The sequence below is a fragment of the Nyctereutes procyonoides genome, unplaced genomic scaffold (genome assembly GCF_905146905.1).
Source record: "Nyctereutes procyonoides isolate TBG_1078 unplaced genomic scaffold, NYPRO_anot_genome, whole genome shotgun sequence".
Taxonomy (NCBI): domain Eukaryota; kingdom Metazoa; phylum Chordata; class Mammalia; order Carnivora; family Canidae; genus Nyctereutes; species Nyctereutes procyonoides.
Genome location: NW_026575048.1, coordinates 32,213,369 through 32,232,085, shown reverse-complemented (window position 1 = coordinate 32,232,085; position 18,717 = coordinate 32,213,369). Strand labels below are relative to the sequence as shown.

General features: G+C 36.6%; 1 protein-coding gene across 6 annotated transcripts in view; it reads left to right on the top strand.

Annotated features, from left to right (window-relative positions):
- SLC8A1 (solute carrier family 8 member A1) overlaps positions 1-18,717 on the top strand; it is a 378,498-nt gene that overhangs the window by 27,895 nt on the left and 331,886 nt on the right. The window lies entirely within an intron of this gene.

Here is an 18,717-nt window from a genome sequence, read left to right as displayed (position 1 = left end):
TACCTTCAGTCAATTTTCATAGCTATATCAACAGATGTGGCGTCAGGAAGAAATTGCCCCGGTACATTAATTAGTGGCCAGTGGGTGGGGACTGAGGATAAGCATTCACACAGCTACTAAAAGGACCACTATGATAAACAATGCAAAAGATGTTAAATAGGCTTGTATTTTTCTCCCAATAGTCATGGATTTTATTTTATTTTTTTTAATTTATTTATTTATGATAGTCACAGAGAGAGAGAGAGAGAGAGAGAGAGGCAGAGACACAGGCAGAGGGAGAAGCAGGCTCCATGCACCGGGAGCCCCATATGGGATTCGATCCCGGATCTCCAGGATCGCGCCCTGAGCCAAAGGCAGGGGCCAAACCGCTGCGCCACCCAGGGATCCCTAGTCATGGATTTTAAAAGCGTTTCCACAAATCCAGAAGTGGTAAGATGTCAAAGCAGCCTGACTCAAATCTAAAATGGATACATTTATCATTAATACCTTAGTGAATTTTCCCAATTAGAAATGAAACTAATGTTTTCAGAGATAAGAACATGAAAACTCTATTTATTGGCCCTGGAATTTTTTCTCTTTCTAACCAAGATAAGAAATTTCTGTTTCCTTATCTGTGGAATATAAGTATTTATGACTATTATCTCTATAAGAGGAAACCTTGAGAAAAAAAAATGTTATCCAGCCAACTGACCAAGAGAAAGATTTTTATGAGTTTAAAGAACATTTAGATTTCCCTAGGCCTGAGGAAATTTATGATTAGAAGATAAATAGTATATAAAAAAATTGGGCGTTCAGGCTCCAGTAAACAATGATTTCATCGTGATTTTATGCTATAAACATAAAAACATTATGCAAAGAAGTAATTGTAAGTTAAAATTACATACAAAAAATACAAATTCTGACATCTCTTTAACATTTATTTTCTTAAAATATTGATTCAGAATTGAATTCTCTCAAAAAGGACTTCAGAAATTCAGTCAACTATTTGAAGTGTTTACAATAATAACCACTTGTTTTGAACATTTGCACATTCTGAATTAGTGGTCTGAATAGATGAAGCTTGAAAGTTTTCCTGAAATTTAAAATTAGTTGATCAATAATGAAATACAACATCTAGTGAAATGGATGTGAATTTCCTTGTAAAGTCTACCAAAGAATAAAATGGTATTGAAATCTGGTTGGGGCACCTGGGTGGCTCCATGGCTGACCATCTGTGTTTGGCCCAGGTCATGATCCTGGGGTCCTGGGATCTAGTCTTGTATCAGGCTTCCTACAGGGAGCCTGCTTCTCCCTCTGCCTGTGTCTCTGCCTCTCTTTCTGTGTCTCTCATGAATAAATAAATAAAATCTAAAAAATAAAATAAAATAAAAGAAGAAGAATCTGGCTATCTCTGAGATCCTGTGGAACCCAACAAAAACTGATCTTTTAAAAGGGAGAGAGAAATGCATTCTATATGCACAGGAGAGTTTTTCAATGAAAAAACTAACCACTTGGCTTTTTACTACTCGAAATCAGGAGAGTACGTTTGATTCTCTGACAAATGTTGCTTTAAATACTATTTTTAATGTTTGGATTTATAAATACAAAGATGACTACCTATTGCAATTTGTCAGATAGTTTAGCTCTGTAAAGGTCATTTTGAGTTTAGGTGGCCTCTGCAATATGTAAACAGGGACTGAAAGACACCTGATTCAGCCTAGTGCTATGCTGATTATGTCTTAAATAACAATTGTTCTCACTGTGACAAGTAGGACAGCCTTCAACAGGTGGCTTATTTTGTTTTTCAGAAAAATAGTAATTGTGTGTGCATGGAGAAAGATAATGTGTGTGTGGAGAGTAGAAAAACTGAGAGAGAAAAGGACTTCTATCAAAATAAAGAAATTACCTCTCAAATAATATTAGTGAGCAGGAAAAAGAGAGGGAGAGTAAAATAACCGTCTAGAAGCTGTATCACTGTATTTTCACAGTTTGATCAAAATGTGTGGCTGAAGGAGGCCGACTGGAACGATAACAATGCCATGTATTAATACAGCATTTTTTTCTAAAAAGCTGTTAACACATTGTGGTCATCTCTGGCTTTTTCCCAAGCTGCAATCTAAAGAGCTCCTGAAAAGTACTGAGTCACAACCATTCTGGAAATTTGCTGTGCCATATCAAGCTACTCTAAAAATGGACATTTACTGAACATATTCTGGGCCTCGTGAAACTTTATTAACCAACATCTTTGCATTCAGTTCCTATGTTGACCAAATCTCTCCTTATACACAAACAGATACACACACACGCCCCTGTGCATGCACACACACGCACACATCTACTGAAACTCATAGGTTCAACTCAAGGGTAAATTACTCATGCAGCTTAAGTGTACAGAGCAGAGAAAAATGCAGTTAAGTTCATCTTCAGCCAGAGGAAGGAAACTTTCCATGCCAGCTGACCTCTTTTCTTCCTTCAGCAAAAGGTCAAGAGTCTTTTTCATTTGGCAGGTGATGATAAAGTTGAGCAATGGTTTCTAAAATATTGTTTATGTGGCAAGAAATTATCTCTTTTTAATAATTTGAGGCAAAGAAATAGGGAGGGGCTTGGGGGAGAGGAGCAGGTGGATTGTTTTACAGATAACAACCTGAAGAAGAAAGGATCGAATTGATTTATTTGCATGCGTTCAGAGGGTTCCAGAAATAGGGAGCTATAAGACCTCAGCTTCCAATCTAGGACTACATTGAAAGGTACTCTTCTTTTAAGGTAATAGAAACCTGACGTTTTCTTCAGACTCCATAGTAGTTCAGCTTACTAAAAGTAAATTTTAAAAGATTATGTTGCCCAAGAAATTTACCTGTTTACTTAATAAGCTCTCTACTCCTCTTTTCAGAGAATAGTGTTACATGTTTTTAAACATTGAATTTCACAAATAATGCATGACACTGTCATTGCCATATTATGTTTGCTATAGGTAAGAGGCACCCATCCATTAATCATAACCAGATTTTCCAGACTAAAATATCAGAGAAAACAAACTGTTAACTTTTATTCATTGATTTAGTGGTTCACTCATCCCTTCAAAAAATTAATGTGTACTTAATATGCACTAGGCATTAGGCTTGGTGATATAAACAAAGGAGTGAACAAGACAGACTGAGGAAAGGTGATTATATTAGGTCATCCAAAAGGGATGATTACTATTCCCAGAGACTCAGAAATCAGAAGAACAATGTGTGTCCTCCATCCCAATTAGCTTTCTCTGGAGAGAAAAGAAATGTACATTTATTATAAGATACTCTACTCTTCTTGATATAGTCATACCCTCATGATAGAAGTTAATACTGGAGATGCCAGCCTCCAGGGTGCTCCCCACTTTTTATAGATTTTAACAACCATACACGGGTTGATGATGCTCAAAGCTTTATTTCAGGCCACAACCCTGTGTTCCAGACTCACAAACTCAACTGAGAAGTCAACATCTCTTATTGGATACCTACTACTAGGCATCTCAAATTTAATACATTCAAAACAAAACTTCACTTGTAACCCCTGGATTCCCTATCTTAGTAAATAGCAACTACATTAACTCAGTTGCCTAACTGAAAAATCCACTCACCCTTGTTGATTTGCTTTTTCATATCAGAGGTCTCAAAAATTCAGCCTCCTTGCAATTGCAGTCAGGCAAAGGAGTCTGGACAATACACATGGTGGCCCTGGGAAACTGGTACAGTATTCTGCCTTAGGCCTTAGGCCCAGAGATTTTATAGGGTCCTTTTAGAGGAAAACAAGGGAAAACAGGCTGTTGTAAATTGGATGATATGAAGAATATGCACACAGGAAAAAGTCATAGTAGTTTTTTTTTTTTTTTAAGATTTTATTTATTCACAAGGGACACACAGAGAGAGAGGTAGAGACATAGGCAGAGGGAGAAGCAGGCTCCATGCAGGGAACCCGATGTGGGATTCGATTCCAGGTCTCCAGGATCAGGCCCTGGGCCAAAGGCGGCACTAAACTGCTGAGCTACCCAGGCTGCCCAATCATAATTCTTGAAAGAGAATCTTACACTTCCATAGAAAATTCAATGTTCTACAACTTCCCTCAAAATGTTTTAACTGACTTGTAAAAATTACTTTTAATTTCTCATTACTTATTTAGTCCTATGCTTTGTAACAAAACAAAAGCTTTTAGAGATAAAACAAGTCTGGGAATACGTTAAGATTGTTAACTACAGTTTGAATAGAAAATTGTTGAGGGTAGGAAAATTCCTCCACACTCCTTAAAAATTTGGAAGCATCATAGAAAGCTATGGCTTTTTGGCAAACAGAATCAAAAATAGGAGAATCTACAGTTTATGTAATTATCTAAAGGAAATCCTAAAGTTTATTTTGGTTTTCTCCTAGTCTGTCATTGTAAGACAGCAATTCTCAAAGTGTGATCTGGGTGCTCCTGAACATCTTGGAAATTCTTTCAGGGGCCCCATAAGGTCAATGTTATTTTCTTCACCATAATGTAAGATGTTATTTTCCTTTTTCATTCTCATTTTCTCACAACTCTACATGGCAGTTTTCTGGAGGTTACATAGTGTGTGATATTGTGACAAATCAGATTAAATGGAGAATCAGATATGCAAATGCAGCTGTCTTCTCTTAAGCCAAGCATCAGAAATATTTGCAAATATGAAAACAAGACCATTCTCATTGCTAAATATTTTCTTATAGAAAATGTAGTTATTTTGGTAAAAAACTTTATCATTTATGTTAACATGCAGTAGATATGCTATTGTTCTTTTTTATTGAATAAATAACTACTTAATAAATTCTTAATTTCTAATAAATATCTATAGATATAAGCATATAACCAAAGCTCTCCATCCTCACTAATTTTTAGGAGTATGATGGGGTCCATAAAGTTTGAGAATTGCTGATCTAAGACACTAAACTATCAACAAATAGATTCCTAAATAAATATCTTATAACTTAAATTTAAGATGATGAAGACATAGTTAAAAATACCTTGGTTACTTTAGTTAGATTTGTTTCTGAGGGCTCCAAGAAAATGACGATTTTTTTTTCATTCATTATATCTTCCTCTTTCCACAATGTTTTTAGTGTACACTCAGACAATTGTTTCAGCTTACTTGCACAGGCAATTAACTAAAGCTTTCCAACCCGAATCCAAATGGGAACCCATGTGAAAATCTTAAGATCTAACACTGTGGTCATGAGCACAGGCTCCAGGAAAAGTGCCTAAATTTACTCAGCCCTTCTACGCCTAGGTTTCTTTCATTTTAAAGTGTAGGTATCGCTAATACCTAATTCAGAGGGCTGGTAAGAAGATTAAATAATTTCATACTTCTAAGGTGTCCAGAATGGTGCTAGGCACATTTGATAAGTGTTAGGTACTATTAGAGTTAACATAGAAATGTTAGCTACTATGATGATCATTACGAGACTAATACCAAAATAAGGGAAGTTGACATCGATACTTTAGGAAGATTTAGGAGATTTCAAAGCAATTAGAAATTGAAAGATAAATTTAATCTTACCATTGAGACAATATCCTTTTCTGATAAATCATATATGTTTTTGCCCAAGAGTAAATTTCCCTTTCTGGTGTTCTCTCTCATAATCATGTGATAAGGCTTCATTATGTAGATTAAACATATGCACCAAGAAGAAAACAAAGACTATGTATTTTGAAGATTAGTAATTATAGAAAAGATAATCTGTTAGGGCTAAGAATATCATTTCCTGATAACATTGTTTCCCAAGCCAGAACACTATATTTAAAATTATCTAGCTAGAGGGCAATTATCCTGATAAAGGGTAATTGAGAGTCAGTGAAACCAGCCTCCTAGGAAGACAGTCTATTGAGAGTCAGTCTCATCATTTGCACTACAGAAAGGACAGCAGTGGGAATAATCACAAATGGAATGCTCTAGGTCATGTAAATGAACCCATATGACTATGACTTGTCAAAGTTATATTCTAGGCATGTTTCCCATCCTATACTGGTTTACATCTACTTCTATATTGGATATCAATTCATATCAGAATCAGGATCAGTAAATAGAGTTTTCAGAGTGGCAGAATTTCGTTCAGTGGGAGAAGAAAACAGGAAAGATCAGAGTTGTCTACCCACTTTGCCTGAGAAAATGAGTTCCCCACCACTGAATGTATAAAAGGAAAAGTGTATTTTTCTATCAGAAAAAAAAATCATAGGTTCATCTGATTATACTCCTTAACCATTGCATTAATATTCAAATAAACAAGTCCATTAACTTTCAATTGTAATAGAAACAAAATGTTCTATGTGGCATTTCATATTCTAGACAACTCTCATTCATTTATTCAATAAATATTTATAGGGCAGACATTTCTTCTAGGAACTTTAAATATAGCTATAAACAAAACATATAAAATCTCTGCCTTCACATGACATATTATTTTGAGACAAAACAGATTAATAACAAGTCAAATACACATTATCAGAAGGTGTTATGTGCCATGGAGAAAAGCAAAGCAAAAAGGAGGATAAGGAATGTTGGAAAGGAGATGAGGGGATGTTAGTTGATTAAATAGTGAGGGAAGGATTTTTCCAGAAGACATAGAAATGGGAGTGGGGATTTCAGGAAGATGTCAATTTGGCCATTGACTGAGATATGCTATCTGAAATCACACCAAATAAATTTATTTTATTTATAATTATGTATTATGTTTAAGTCTTTCATATTCCAAGATAAATATCTTCAGGTTTTTTTCATCATTTACCATGTGCTAGGATTTGTAGATCCTCTGTGTCTCAAGTCCTCATGTCCTTGCTTAGACATACTCAGCCAGGAACACTATATTCAAAAATGCCCGAGCAGAATGGGAGCATTACCAATACCTCTTCTCCATGTTCAGTCTTCTACCTTGTGCAGTACGTCCTTCAGGATGTTCTCCTGACTCCTAAATCTGAGCTATGTGTCTCCTCTTTGCAGTATCTTAGCTGTAGTTTGCTGTATAGCAGCTCACTTTACACTTGGCAGACTCCAGCCTGCCTTCTAAGCCAGAAGCTTCATGACACATAGTACATACATTCTATTCATTCCATCATTATGCTTGATGCGTGTAGGTCCTCAGAAATATGTATTGAATTGGATGAATTAACATCCCTTACAAATCCAGTAGCCTACAATTTTAGTCTCCACTGATTGGATATGTAAACTCCAGAATAGCAATAAGTTTTATTGTGCTCTATTTGCAGCACCTAGCACAGGCCCAGTACATAGTAGGCACTCAGAAAACATTTGTTGGAGGACTATACATCTTTGAAATAGGCAAGAACATCAGGTGCAAGTCAGAAGGTTGCTGTTGACAGCACTTGGCTTTCTATACCACTTTGATTCCTCTGCTTTCATGCCCATGCTTCTAATCCTCCTGGCTTAGACACAGGTCAAGTTTGTTCACAGGGCATCTCAGTACACTCCAACCCCAAGCCAGAAGAGTGCTCTATCATATGTACTTGATGCCCTGACCTTTTCATCGATCAGATGATCTATCACCGATGGATAAACCTCTTTTAAAACTTATTTTTTAAGATTTGCCAGTGTGATAGAGAAACATGTATATTACAGTTTTGTCTTAGAAAGTTTTAATTAAAAAATGACTCTTGCCCTATCTTGCTAAAGTTATCTGACTTTTTCACTATTTACAATTTCAAACAACCTGGTTCAGCTCACTGCAACTACAGTAATCATTTCAGATTTCCTGTCAACTTTCTTGCCTTGGGTTGCACGAATAGGGTATTTCCAGACAGTTGTCTAGGTCAGCTACTTCTTACTTTAATGAAGGGTATGCTTCCTCTATATAACTGATGGAAAAACATTATGTTTAGGCAGCAACAGCAATTCTGTGGGCTTGGCTCACGATTTCTGACTGGCTGAGTAGCTAGGCTGGTGGAGGAAGTTGTATGTCCGTCTTTCACAGGCGCTGAAGGTGTGCTAGCACATGAGAGCTTAGACATTGATGGATAAGGTAATCTATTCCAACAGAAAAGTGGTGGCAGAGAATTAAGTAAGATATTCTCTGTGCGGTTAAGACTTGTCAGATAAGATTTTCAAGGTAGAACAGAGGTGAAATGAAACCAGTGGGGGATGTAGTGGCCAAGTGGGCAAGAAAGGACTTTAGAGTCAAAAATCCTGGGTCTGATTCCCAGCATAGGAGTTTATTAGCTGTGTGAATGTGGGGTCTCCTCTCATCTATAAAGTGAGGTTATCAATGCTTATACCACAGAGTGGTTCTAAAGAATAAGCAGCATAATATGTATAGAGTCTTCATGGACCACAGAATGTTAGCAGCGGCAAAGGCTTCTGTTTGAGAGACTTCACTTCCAATGTAAAGCTTCCAGCAGCCCAGTTCAGTATAAAATCAGCAATTTCCCTGGTGATAAGACGCATCAAGTCTAGACATCAAATTTTAGAAGTTGGAAGGTAGAGTTCATAGCATAGCAATAGCAAAACCACTTCTCTGTTTGTAATCTGCGCCATGATATTTAAGGGAAGAAGAAAGAGTGGTGTGTGTTAGCTTACAGGACAAGGAATGGGGATCTTCTTTATTTACAAATTGAAAATTGATTTATTGGGTGTTTTGGTGATTAAAGAAATTGTTTAATTGTTGATTAAAAATACTTCTTGGGATGCCTGCGTGGCTCAGTGGTTGAGCATCTGCCTTCAGTTCAGGGCATGATCCTGGGGTCCTGGGATGGCGTCCCGCATTGGTCTCCCGGCAGTGAGCCTGCTTCTCTCTCCGCCTTTGTCTCTGCCTCTCTCTCTCTCTGTATCTCTCATGAATGAATAAATAAAATCTTTAAAAAAAACAAAAGATAGGCTTTCTTAACTTTTCTATGTATATATCTATATATCTGTTTCTATTCTTATAAAATTATTATTTTTATAACTATAGCATCTAACTATATATGATATTTTGTCATCTGTCTTTTTGAAAAAAGATTTTATTTATCTATTTGAGAGAGAGAGTGAGTGAGAGAAAGAAATAAGCAGGGGGGAAGGGCAGAGGCAGGAGAAGCAGGCTTCCCACTGAGCAGGGAGCCCGACTTGGGGCTTGATCCCAGGACTCTGGGATCATGACTGGAGCTGAAGCCATGATAACTGACTGAGCCACCCAGGTGCTCTTGTACCTACTTTTAACACATATATATTCATGTCAGTATAGATCTATATTCTATATTGATTTATAGATCATTCTGTTCATGTCAACATGGACCTATACATCTGTTTTTAATGGCTACTCATGTTTATTATAATGTGTTAGGCAGTCTACTGGTAAATATTTAGATTGTTTGCAATAATTTTTAGCTATTATAAACCGCTGTGTTGAATTTCTGTGCATTTATATTTGTGCATACTTTTCAATTATTTTCTTTGGCTAAGTTGCTTGATATAGAATTACTCTGACTAAAGGCATGTAGATTAAAAATAAAAAATTTGCCAGATTGCCCTCTAGAAAAACTTCTTGGACTTAAACATAACAGGAAATGTTTAAGTCTCTATAAAGTACGGAGTTTTAACTGAATTAAAGCTGTTTTAAGTTTTTAATTAAATGCTGGTTTATTTTTTTAATTATTTATTTATTTATGATAGTCAGAGAGAGAGAGAGAGAGAGAGAGAGGCAGAGACACAGGCAGAGGGAGAAGCAGGCTCCATGCACCAGGAGCCCGACGTGGGATTCGATCCCGGGTCGCCAGGATCGCGCCCTGCGCCACCCAGGGATCCCCTAAATGCTGGTTTAAAGGGAGGGGAATATATTGTGGATTAAGCCAAATAGGAGAAAATAGGAAAAGAGTGAGCATGAGCAGAATTAGTGAAAGTATTAAAACACTGTTCAAATTGAACTTCAGGGTAACCAAATAGTTGATGAGAGTGTAGAGGAGGAAAAGTAATTTTCCCTCTACTTTTCTAGGTTCTTAGCTGAGACCCCTTGTAATAAAAGACAGATCGATAGGAGAAAAACAAACAGGAGTTTAATAACATGTATACCTTCTGTACACATGGAATATGCAGAAAAACTGACTAATTCCCAGAATTAAATCATCACCTTAATTGCTCTCTCTAGATAAAGACAAAAGAAAAATGTTGAGCGTGGAAGCAGCCAGTTATGGAAGGCCATCAAGAAAAACACAGAAATCAGGTTTATTGTTATTTGGATTTAAGTACAAGTCTTCTCAGTTGATAAGAGTTTTTAGAGATTTGGTCATCCCCCTTCCCCTGGTACAGAAAGTAAGAGACAGTCTTACAGATGGAGATTTCCCTATAAATTGTTTCTTACAACATGGTAGCTTCTACTCAGTTTCAGAGCCTCTTCTACATTGTCTGCTTCTGAAAAATAATCACCCTAAAATAATCCTTGTACCAAAGAGACATATTTTGGGGTGGCAAATTCTGTTCCCCTTTAAGAGAAAGTTCTGCTTTTAAGAATTCCAACTAGTAAATTATGATAATGACAGAATATTTTCTGTTTGAAATCTTTGATGAAATAAAGAATCCATCAATGGCTACTGAAAACACTAGATGGAAAAATTTATGATAGTTGAATCAAGCTGATGATACCTGAACACACTAAGTTTATCAACACAGAAGGAGAGCAAACAGGCTTTATTTGCTTGTTGATATGATGAAATGGAAGATATATACACAAGATTCCCTATTACACATTCATGCTAGATAAACAAGATTATAGAAAATATATAAGACAGAAATCCATTAAAAGATACCACAGTGATGCATTCAGTAAATTCCAGAATGTCTGAAACTTGACAGATTTCTTAGGATACTAAATTGTAAAAATAAAGAGAGGAGGAATTTATAAAGAGCTTCTTAAAGACATTTCATACATACATAATGTTTTAAAGTTATCTGGATCACTATTCTCACAAACTAACTGCAAACATATTGTTTAATCAGAATCAGAGAAATTTCTACACTGAATATCTGATGAAATTAAGTAATTATTGCTAATTTTTAAAAATGTGACAATGTTGCGGTTATGAAAAACAAAGAGTCCTCTTTTAGAAAAATACACTGAAGTATATACTGATGAAATAATGTAATATCCAGGAGTGGCTTTGAGATATCAAATCTGAATGGTGGGGGGAGATCTATATGTCACAGAATTGACAATTTGCTGTTAACTGGTGAAACCAAAGGTGAATATGTGGGGACTAGTTCTACTTCTCTCTCTACTTTTCTTATCTTTGAAACTTACTATGATGAAAAGCAAGGATTATATTTAAACTTAGATTATTGTATACAAAAGATTTATGCACACTGGGAATGCATGAAATGCAGAAACTTTTAATTAATAGAAACTAAAATAAAAACAGAAAATTGTGATAATCTAAAAATTCTTTTGGTTGCTTTGGTTGCAAGAGGAGTCTACTTATACTTAATGGGCAATGCCAGGAACCATGTGGAAAGACATCAAAAGTCTTAATAATCAAAATAATTGGATGATTGTTGACTTTAAACATTACTGTTTAGATGGATAGGAAAGAACACTTTTCTGTAAAAAACAATAGCAGTAAAGGGTTGAAAAATGCATTAACACTGCTTTTTTAAAAAATAAGTAAAAGCCGTTGAAGTTAGTATTATCTGAAAGTGATCTTTCTGGAGAAAATGAATTACTATGTTTTTAACACAATATAGAGAATTTGCAATCATGGAGGAGGATACTGCTAGTTCCCTATCACTTCTCTCTTTAAAAAAAAAAAAGATTTTATTTATTTATTCATGAAAGACACAGAGGCATAAGCAGAGGGAGAAGCAGTTCCCTCTGATGTGGGGCTCAATCCCAGGAGTCCTGGATCATGACCTGAGCCGAAGGCAGACACTCAACCACTGAGCTAACCAGGTGCCCTCTATCATCTTTCTTGTAAGATGCAGTGTAGAAGAAATAATGGAGCATGAGCTTTGAAACCTAGCGTAAGCACTGGAGACTTTACATCGTGAAATCTCAATGTTTTAATGGAAGAAAGGAGAAATCAGTTCCAGATACCAATTTTACAGATATTCAACCCGAGTTCTAAGATCCTGAAGTAGTTCGCTTAATGTTATGCACATAGTTAATAATAGTTAAGTTGATTTTTGCACAGTAATAGGGTCATATATAAAAAAGTCTTCATTCCTATTTTGCTACTAAAAATTCCATTGTGAAGATTACAAGGTGATAGCCATACAAATTTAATATCATGAATATAAGAGAAAGATGTTGAGCACAAAGTAAATTCAAAAGTATCAAAGGAAATCACTATTGTTTTCTTTGGGAAAAAGTGGAAATTAATCAAGATTTAATTAAAGCAAACATCCTTCTGGAGGGAATAACAAGGACAGAAGTTTGTTTATGGGAATGTCAGATGCAAAGAGACATTATAGGACCTTTCATGAAGGAGCAAAGCATAGCAAATCATCATTCTGTGGAAGAGACAAAAAGAGACGAAGATGGTAGCTAGCAATGTTTTTGAGAGGAGAAAGAGAAGTGAATGGAACAGTTTAGAGTTTGTTCTTCTTCCATCATCCTTAAACAATTAACAGCACCCTGCATCAGAAGCAACTGGAACCATCAGGATGCTGCCCTTTGTTTAGGAGGGCAGTGCTGCTGTGTGATCTACCAGCCATTCTCTATAATGCAGACCCTTTCACTTGGAGCTGTCCTTTAGCAGGGGCATTGGGTTACATCATCTCCCATCACAGTCTCAGCTGTATGCAATAGGAGACGTTTCCAAGATAGACAGCTTGGGCTTAACAGTGAAGTCGTTGGGTGGGTAAAAATTGAAGCTGAACAATGCTCCTGAGGGTCAGATACAAATCTAAAGGGCACAATAAACACTGTGTTCTCCCAGTTTAGACTCCAGCCAGCCTTCAGGATCCACTCTACTCCTTTCACAGGATTTAATTAACTGTTCCCCTGGTGGGATTTCAGTCTCAGATTAATCCATCTTTTAAAACACTTATCTAGCTTCTTCCTTTCTCTTTATATATGCTTTTAGAGTACCCATTCCTATAAAATATATGATTAATTCACCTCAATAGCTAGACACTACTATATTTAGTGCCTTCTTGGGCCCTCTATAAATGAGTTAATGATGTCAAGTAATCATAGCTTTTTCAGGTACATCATGCATGTGAATAAAGAAAGTAGCATCATCCATCAGGAATAAAAGACCAAGTCAGAATTTCCAGCATCTGTGCTTGCTGGGTTGGGGATAGGAGGAGGACATAGTCAACCAACCAACATGAACTAAAGGTCTGAGTACCTTGGAATGTAAGAAGGTACAGAATCACATTTACTATGATTATAAACACTTTATGCACCAAATGATTCTCAGAATAATATTGAAAGAGACAGAAAATGTGTTAGTATTCTCAGTTTGCAGGAGAAACAAAGCTTAGCACTGTTACGACCTTTTTAAAAAAATGTATCTATTTATTATTGATTTATTGATTTATTTACAGACATGAGTGGGGAGGGGCCATGGGAGAGAATCCCAAGCAGACTCTGCAGTGAGCACAGAGCCCAGTGCAAGGCTCCATCTCCCCACCTGGAGATCATGACCTAAATGGAACCCAAGGGTTGGTCACTTAACCCACTGAGCCACACAGGTGTCCAGAACACGGTTACGACCTTTAGAAGAAGCAAGAGGTAGCAAATTATTGTTCTGTAGAAGATATCAATGGAGACAAAGTTGGCAGCAGCTAGTTAGTAGCAAAACCATAACTTCCAGTATGTGATCATTCAGTTGGAAATAAAAGCTTCAGGGAAGAAAGATCCTTAAGTCATGTTGGAATAATTGTCTCTAGGGAAGCTCTGGTGGAGCTCCTTTCCTGCAGTGGGTCCCTAAAGGGCATAGAAGTTAAGAACATTTTTGGTCAATTTTCATAATTTTAAGAGTCTCATTATTGTAATTGACTCATTCATATGTATCATTGAATTTCAATCTTATAATAGATTAAAATTTCTCTCACAACTCCAGCCCTAGACCCCACAGGCTACATTTGCTTGTATTGGACAGTTATAAACTTGGAGAGGTTATCAAACCCTTCAGATCCAATTTCCCTCTTTTACAACAAATGTGCTGTGGCAACCTCTTCATTATTCTGAAATAAAATTAATTGAGAATATAATCTATTCCACATATGATTTTTAAAATTTTTATAAAATGTTCTAATTATAATATAAAAGGGAAATAAATGCCAACCTTTTTATGATGAGCTAATATGTTGTTCAATTTGTAAATCTCAGGTATGACCACTTCAGAAGATACGTGGGAGCAGTCAGATGCTTATCCCATTATGTAGAGCTTACCCTGAGGACAACAGCTACAAATGTTGGTTAATAAGTAACATTGCCATCAGTGAAGTGATTTTCCAAAATGATGAACAGCTTTTATTAAATTTCAAATAAAACAAAGTACAGTCTTTCCTCAATGTACACAGTAGTTTTATTCCTGAAAAAATCTGTAGAAGTTAAGACATGTGAAAAATGCTTAGCTCCTTCACAAAAACTAGAGTAAAGGTTTAGGCTCACATAATAGGTTTTTCACCTATATGAGTGATTCATAGAACATCTCGAAGTTATACAAAATGAAGGCGAGTTATTCACTGTACGGGATTGGCTCATGCATTATGAGATGTGTTGCCTTCCTGGTCCTAGCCCAGTAAATGTCTATAGCAATTTCCATACTATTGTGGCAACAACAAAACTCCCCCATGAATTTCCAAATTTCCCCTAAGGAGCCCTACCACCCCAATTAAGAACCAGTGTTCTAGAGACTTTGGGGAAGAATGGGCTATTTTCTACCTTCCACCCACACTCTTTCCTGTTTGGGCAGACAATGAGGAATGAGAACACCTCTTGGGGCAAAGCTGCACCTCCTCATGTTAGTTTCTTCCTGATGCTGAGCCATCTCATTGGTTATATGGTCAGTGTAGTTGGGTAAAGTCCTCAACTGTTCCCATTGGGGAGGGACGCTTTACTCAGCATCTTTTCCAGGCACTAAGGAGTTTCTGTACAATTGAATTATTATTTTGGGTCATCTGTCTTATTTCCTGTAGTGGAATCCATGGCAGGTCTACAGCCCAATCTCATTTCCCTCCTGTGGGCCCATTCCTGAGACTGTCACACCCCATTTCTCCCCAGTGGTCTTTCTACCATCCCAGGACTATATAATGCAAAAGCAAATGGAGACTAAGACTTGGAAATCAGCTAGTAGTCTCTGCTTCTTAAGTCTTCAAAGCAAATCTTCTGGGAGCCTCCACTCTTTACCTCAAAGAGGGAAACTGGTTGAGTACTCTCCTTCCACAACTCCTGACAGATTGTGTAACACATCAGGCATAGTTGCTTATTTGTTGATATGCCATAATGCAGAAATTTTAAGTTTGAATAAACAGGTGGAAATATAGAAATCTTTTAGTTATGAAATGTGTTGTCTCCATGCCAGAATTGAGCCAGAAGTAATTTGTTCACTTGGGCTATCAATATTTCTTCTTATCCATAAGTATAAGAGAGTAATTTAGAAGAGCATTTCTGGAAGATATGTAGATAAAAAAAGAACAGACTCTTCTAAAAATGGTCATTTTCCTGTTTTGGAAATTGTGTAATTTGGTTAATGTCTTTTTTCCCCCAAGATGAAAGCCCCATTTCTTCATGTGTTCACTGATGATTCCTTATGTCTAACACGTCCTTTGCTCAATAGTTACTTTAAAAAATGCAATCAACAAGTGATCACATGAATAAATGATTTTTATCTTTGATTGTATAGCTAGCAGGTAACTACCAAAATTCAAACCTACTTCCACAAAATTCAAGCACACATCTGCTCTAACCTTAAGATATTTTCTCTCACAAAAAGAAAGAAAGAAAGAAAGAAAGAAAGAAAGAAAGAAAGAAAGAAAGGTTTCCAAACTTGTTAGAAAAACTCCTTAGGCATTTTTCTAATATTAGTATTTTTTTAAGATTTTATTTATTTATTCATGAGAGACACACAGAGAGAGGCAGAGACATAGGCAGAGGGCGAAGCAGGTTCCCTGCGGGAAGCCTGATGTGGGACTCAATTCTAGGACCCCAGGGTCACGACCTGAGCCAAAGGCAGATGCTCAACCACTGAACCACCCAGGTGTCCTTCTAATATTAGTATTAAATGAAATTTTATTTAATTTATTAAAACTTAATAATCAAATGTATTAAATCTGTTTGAATAAAATAAGTGACATTTCATCTTAAAACAAAGGGATGAAATAAAACCAAAGGAATGAAGATCTAAAAATCTAGCAAATGCTTTCCATTTAAAAAATATATCCTATAATGTCAAATAGTGTTAGTGTTAAATTAGCACTAGATTTCACCTAATGACAAATGTATAATGTTTTAGTTTGTATCAGAATAAGAAATGTCAGAAATACATATGAAAAATCAAGGTAATTGGTACACTTGGATCTGTTATCCAACAAATAAGACTGCTTTTAGCAAAACAGTGTTCTTCTGAATGTGTGTGTTCAAAAGACAAAAAATACTTGATTAAATGTTCAGACTATATTCATATTTCCTTATTGATTCTGTATATTTCTAAAATAGTATTTAAAGCAGCTGTAATTAGGAGAAGCAAGAGGCTCTTCATAAGGCAATACTTTGTCAAACTTGGCTCCATATGGCCTTCCCACATAGTAAATTGAAATGTCTGGCAATTTACTAGTGCAGTGGCTGTGAAGGTGGGGTGATGGGCAAAGGATCTGGTCTCCTGTTCCCACTTATAAGTCAGATCTATGTCATAGAAGACAAAACACTCTCAGTTTCCTATAACCTATTAAAAAGGCAGCCACATATCAAGAGGTCAGGCAGTGGGAGGAGTGACGGTAAGGTACAAAGAATAAGGGGATGCACTGTCCATAGAGACTCTAAAAATAATAATAAAATCAACTAAGGGTTATCCACTCTTTATTTTCACCATGTAGTGTTCCACTGATAAAATACTCTCCTTGCCTGTTGGAGCAGATGACCCCCACCCCTGCCTTTATTAGTATGCCACACTCAAAGGAGACTTGTTTCCTAGAATACTACCAGCCTTTAGAAATTGTGTGTGTTCCAAATGGAACTATCCAGAAGGATTCCCCTGAAAGTGAAAACTCAGTAATTTTAAAAAGTACGGGAGTACGGGGCTGAAAAAGGAGCAGTAATGAGACTCCGCTGAAGTTCTGAGCCAAGGAGAAAAATAACTATATTCTTCCCTTTCTTCTCCTGTCATTGCTTAAAGTCCTTCTACTGGCTGGGGTTTCTGGGACATGACTGTGATCACCCCCTTACTGGTCTTTATATCCCTGACCATGCTCACTTGGACACATCTCATACCCTTCTCAAGATGTACCTCCATGAAGTACGTATCTGGCTATAGCATTCACATACTCAAAAATCCTCAGAGTCTAATTCTCACTATGAAGCTAAATTCCTAGAGGTATCTAATTCATGTTTTTAATTACCACAGGACTTAGTTCATGGCACTGAATGGAGTGGTCACTCACTGTGGGCTGCCTGGATGATTTACAAATTCAGCCAATGAATGTACTACAAAGTTTCCTTTACACGATTGCCCTATAATAAGGCATGTTCCATTAATTTGCATCATTTATTCAACACATATTTATTGATCATCTATTTCGAGTTGAGTTGGCATTTTGCTGTGAATAATTTCCATCTAAAATTTCTATCTAAAATCTTTCCTTGAGCAATTTCTAGATTTAGAGATTTTTTTTTATTTGACAAAAGAAACAGGAAGACAAAAACTAAAAATTAAATGTCTCTCAAGATCTATAAGATACATAATTCAAGTATCTTTTTTAAGCCCGAAATCTATCATCATTCATTTTGAAAGAGAGCAGTGTGCATGGCTGATACTCTGCATTAGCCTATGAGCCTCTAAGTAGACATGAAATCAAGTATGTAAGATCTGGCCAATAAAAGACCATCAAGGTTAAATAAAATTAGGAAAAATAAGAAGTCAGCTGCTATTTCCATGTGTTTTTGCAAATTTGCAAACGGTGATTTTCCAATAATTAAGATATTTAGCCAGTTAGGATTTGTGTATGCAAGTGTGTGTTTGTGTAAGTGTGTGTGTATGAATGCAGTGTGTATGTGTGCATGTTATGTGTATTATGTGATCTCAGTTAAGAATATAGGAAGAAGGATACAGGAGGTGTGACTAACTCATGGAAAGAAGCCCTGGAACCATCCCTAAGCTACACATATGCTATTCCCCTCCCTACTCCCCAGTGCTGTTGACTTTGTGGTAAGAGGTTCACCCAGGAAAGCTCACTTGTATAATGTTTGCCATCCAGTTGCATTAAAGCACCGTTCTTTAAATAACCTAAAGGGGTAGTCAGAACTCTTGCAGCAGCTCTGCCTTAGAAAGGATACAACCATTTTATGTGCAGCCTCAGGGAGCTGTCCGTCTTTTTGGAACAATTCTTGGATTTATAACAGATGTACATGCACCAGAATGCGGAGGTGCAAACCCTGTGGCTGTGCCTCTGCAGCTGAGCCTCAGGAAGGCTGCTACTTAGAGGTAGGAATTCCTAAAGGAAACTTGACTCCGGGCAGAAACAAAGTATCAAACAAACAAAACATTGGGCTCTATTGCTTACCTGTTTGGGACTCTCAAACCAGGGATAGCACCTCAGGAAGAAATTCTCAC